This window comes from Nanorana parkeri, unplaced genomic scaffold, assembly GCF_000935625.1.
Source record: "Nanorana parkeri isolate BGI_ZX_2015 unplaced genomic scaffold, ASM93562v1 scaffold1665, whole genome shotgun sequence".
Taxonomy (NCBI): Eukaryota; Metazoa; Chordata; class Amphibia; order Anura; family Dicroglossidae; genus Nanorana; species Nanorana parkeri.
In genome coordinates, this window is record NW_017307933.1 from 222,777 (window position 1) to 227,751 (window position 4,975).

The 4,975-nt window shown below is 46.8% G+C and overlaps 1 long non-coding RNA gene across 1 annotated transcript; it reads right to left on the reverse strand.

Annotated features, from left to right (window-relative positions):
• Window positions 1-9: 9 nt before the first annotated feature.
• On the reverse strand, window positions 10-2,018 carry LOC108799237. The gene is made up of 3 exons (XR_001942017.1): window positions 1,955-2,018; window positions 181-231; window positions 10-101 (listed from the first exon to the last, which is right to left on the reverse strand). It is a non-coding gene; the product is annotated as an uncharacterized LOC108799237 (long non-coding RNA).
• Between the last annotated feature and the right edge of the window lie 2,957 nt (window positions 2,019-4,975).

The window sequence follows — 4,975 nt, forward strand, 5'->3', positions numbered from 1 at the left end:
TCTGATCCCATGAGGGAAAGCCGTTCGACTATGAGATTTTCCTGATATTTGAGGAGTCTGCCAGTCTGTGTAAGAACTCCCAACTGGATGTACTGCTGTTGCTGTAACAGATGGCACATAGTGAAAAACGCAGAACGTTACCAATCAGCTATCCATAGACACATGGCAGCTTCAGCTTACCTATCCTGCTCGGCTGCTGGAATCCAAGAGTTTCCATAGTGTTACATTCACCTGAAACATCAAAACAGAATGGAATGCAAATTTAAAACACAATTTTTGAACAACAAGTCTCCTTAAAGCTGAACTCGTGGCAAACATTTGTCAGCTTCCTGTCAGTGACAATGCTATTCATTTTGCAGGTGAAATCACACAGCAGCGTTGTCACCCTGTGGACATGGTGGTCTTCAACAAGTAGTTTTAAAAGATCTCCAGGCGAAATGTCTTTTCTTAATTTGGGATAGCGTACGAAGGGTTAGAACCCCTGTCAGTTCTTTTTATTGCTATCTAGGGCTCACTTAGAGAGATGTATCCTTACTTCCTTTCCTGCTGACAATGTTTAATCAGACAGCAAAGAGAATTTTCCAATGGCAATATAGACGGAAAAAAATGCTTTTCTTTAGCAGAGTCGAGGAAGACTAAATCCCTGTCAAATGTTTAATTGTGTCTATGTTCTGTTTTTCCCTTACTTACTGTCTGGGAGTCAGATGTCTGCAGGACTGGAAGTAAACCCAGAGAGCACTAAAAGCCCAACAGAATTCCTAACCCTTCCTTACTCTATCCAAAACTAGAAAAAACATTTTGTTACTTGACATACACTTTAAGGACCTATTCACAGAAAGGTGGCCCCCTGTGGTGTGTGTATGGCATGTGTTGACATACGTTGCGTTAAAGCAGCCCATTTATTTGTCCCAAAATTGGACACGCACCAGGTTTGGAGAGGGCAGCACACTACAACACTACCGTGCACTGGCATATGTCTTGTGCGCTGGGGTACCATTCACAGAAGCATACCATTGTAAGTAATATGCGTTACTGCACTGTGCTACTATGAATCAGGAGTATAAAAATAGAATTAAAAAACAACTACTTGTCCAAGGACTAAAGTGGGGACCCAATCTACTTGTCCTGATAAAAAAAAAAAAAAAAAAAATGGTTTTAACCAAAACCGTATTTAACTGTGCTAAGTGCTTCTCATTGGTCAGCGCAGTCACGTGACTTTGCTGACCAACAAGTGCTGGCAATTCGCAAGTGAAATTCAAAATCCATAGCATGGGTTTAAAAGAGAACTATGGGGTAACCTTTTTATCCCATAGTTCTCTTTAGGATCACAAGAGGACATATACTAACCCCCTCCCATGACCCAAAGCTCAGCATATAGCTCGCTATATACTGAGAGCGCTGCAGCCGGTGTTCTATCAAACTTTGTGATTCGGTTAGAACGTGTGACCGGTGACGTGGTCACACATATTAACCCAATCCCACCCAGTTTTTCAGCAGTGGAATGTGTGACCGGTCGTGTGGACACACATTTTAACGTAATCTGAAGAATTCCAGCTGTTCCAGGGCAGATCGGCATCGCAGATCATATGTGTAGGAGAACCGATCTGCCCCGAACAGCTGATCGGTCCTGAAATGTCACTTCTATCCGACTTGTGATTTTTGATTTGGTTCATAGTTGAACTATAAACAGTACCGCCTGATCATCTTCCTCTCACTTGGGATCTTCAATCTAGTAACTTGTATTCCAAAAGACTTATAAAACAATACAGCAACTAGGCATCACCCAATTACTAAATACTACCATCATATGAATGAAGTCTCATAGTAGTACACCGGTGACACGAATCACCCTGAGCCCAGCTAACTCATGTAAATCCCGTATACACGGTAACTATAAATGGACTCACTGACACTAGAGGTAGCAGGCTTCTACAGGACTCAGATGGGGGCTCACCAGTGGTGGTAATCCGCTGCTACCCGGATCGGGGACAGGATAAATGACCTGATAACAGGAGCACCCGTACGGCAACGGATGAGAAGAAACAGACACCCGGAAGCTGGGCGGAGTCACCTTCAAACCGTCTCCGCGCAAACCTAGCCGAACCCAGCTTCTCTCTCCGCCAATCAACGAGCGCGGCGTCCTGCCAATAGCATAGCGCAGGCAGAGTGGGCGTTGTGTCTGGGAGCACGGGGACTTGTGTTGTGTATCCTAGGAGACGGTGGGTGGAGCTATGTAATGGAGGTCGTTGTTGTTGCGTTTGTCTGGTGTCATGATACCTCAGTCTGACAAGACTTTGTTAGGAACATAGCTCGTAGCATTTACCGATACATGTTAATGAGCAGCTTCATCCCTGTTTCATCCTGGGGTTCACATAGGTCACATTTACAGTTGTGCTTGGGGCAGTCTAACAAATTGCTCCATAAGACTCATGTGAACAGCTGCAGACAGGAAGTACTATGCTAGGACCACTGACAACACCTGCCTACATTCACAATGTAATCAGACATGCTGCAATTACCTGCGCATGACGCAAACTAGGGTGTCCACAGCCAATTGCAGCATGTCTGATTACATGCAAACAGCCAAAGCTGTCATTGCTTTGTATAGCGCTTCAATCGGAGCCAAACATCTTCTTTATTTTAGCCCCTAGACCCAAATGATCGGTTCACCCTTGCAGTGTGGGTTTAGCCCCACTGCAAGGGTTCATTTTTAGATTGCCTGGAGTCTGTGGCGTTACAAGGGGGGGGGTGGCCCGCACCCGGGTGACACCAAAATGACTGTCAGTCATTTTGGTGTCACCCCCTCTGAAAAGTCGGGCACTCGGTCATGGACCAAGAGCCCGACAGTTTCTGGAAAGAGGAGGGGATCCGGCGGTTGAACGTCCCCTCCTTCCGCCGGTTGAATGTCCCCTACTCTCTGTGCTGGCATCCATCACCAAGATGGCCACCGGCAGGTGTCAATCAGATGACCGTCACAGCGGGGTGTCACCCGGTATTCGCTCCGGGTGACACCCGACCTCAGGACGCCCCTGCCTGGAGTTCTTTAACCTCTTGCCGTCCGCCCGTAGTAAAAAAACGGACGGACGGCACTGCAGCATCTGCGGGTTGCCGTCTCCAGACGGCAATTTTTTTCTGCTCGCGCGCGCCCCCTAGCGGGCACGCACGGGCAGAAAAGACCAATTCTAGTTGCACATGCAGAAGCACTCTGCTCAGATACTAGTCGCCTGACTAGTATTTAGACTAGTACTACTGTGGTAGTACTACTACTACTTATTTCACACTACTGTGCTCCATCTCCTGTATTGGAGGTGACAGGGTCAATAAAGAGAACCTGTCACCTCCAATTGCTATCACACAGAGGATTATTAGCTCCTGTGTGATAGCAATAAAGTTAGGTGAAAAAAAAATTGATAACAAAGCTTGGATCCATAATGAGAATCTCCCAGAAGACTAGAAGAAAGGACTTTCCCAACTCCATATCTGGATTCCTGAGCCACCAAGCCAGGGACAACCTGCTAGAAGGAGAACTGGTCTGTCCAAAGATTGGACCGACTTGTCCAGAATGTTGAGTTGCAGGGGTCTGAAGTGGAACTGGGCAAATTGGACTGCAGTGAAGGAGGCTACCAATAGCCCCAGGACTCCCATGAGAAGCGAGGAGTCAGGTGAATTTTGGACTGAAAGTCTCCTGAATGCTATTGTGTTCATGTTCAATGACAGCTGAGAATGTCAAATGGGCGGAGCGAGCTGTGATGTCATGTTATGACTTTTGGGGGGAAGGAACCCCACATATATATATGTTTTTTTACATGGGTGGTCCCTCTTAACATTCCTACTAGACCTGAATGGTCTGGAATGATTTGGGAGGGGGACCCCGCGCCTTTTTGTGGTTATTGTTTACACGTCATTCAACAGAATAATATGTAAACATGTCAGCAGCAATTGGCTATTCACTCTCTGCTGTTTGGTCCCTTTGAGAATAGGGGTGAACAGCAGAGAGTGAACTGCCGAACGTTCGCCTCAGCTGATCCAGATGTTGCATCGGCTAAGGCGAACTTCTTCCCTTCGGTTCAGCTGAATGTGCTGTTCGGCTTAACCGAAGGGAGGTAGAGTGAGCCGATTGCAGCCGATGTACAGCTAAGGCTGGGCACACACCTTACAACCATCACAAGACTTTTGTCTTGCGATGGTTGTAAGGTACTTAAAAAATCGTACGATCTGCCTATCTTGCATAGGCAGATCGTACTTGCGATGATCGTAAGCCACGCCCCCTGAGGGGCGGGCTTCCGATGACCGCAATGCCGTCCGGCTTTTATCTTACGAACATGCTACAGACCCGCCGAACATCGTACGATGCTCGGCGGGTTTTCAAACATGTTCGTGCGACCTTACAGTAGTAGAGTAAAACAGTAGAAAGGTATCATGGCACACTCACAAACCAGCATGTAAAACAACTTGTCTCACCACTAAGGTTAATAACAGAGGTTTGGATACACGTCTTCTGCAGAAAATGTGAAAGCCACACAGCAGCGCCAAGCCACCTCTTATAGTGCGGTCCTAACTCTAAACTATGAGAGTCTCCATCTTGGAGCACATGGGGGCAGAAGATTTCAAATTGGGTGCAGGTTTGTCAGGAGGAAGCCCAACCTCCTTAAAGGCACAGGGACACACAAGGGATCCCGCACATCCCAATGGCAGCTGAGAACCCCCATGCGTCGCTGCACCGAACCAAAACAAATGTCAAACGCACTCAACAATTCGTCACCAGCTATACAGTAAGTATAGAATTGTTGAGTGCGTTTTATAATTTGTTTTGCTTACAGTGGTAGAGGTCGCACGGCTTCCACACACCTTACGATAATCGTACGATTGCGGGATTTCCCGTGATTATCGTGCGATTATCGTAAGGTGTGTGGGGACCTTAAGAAAAGCCAGTTGGCTTGGTTATTCCTTTGGCAGCTTAGTGAATAATTCCCTA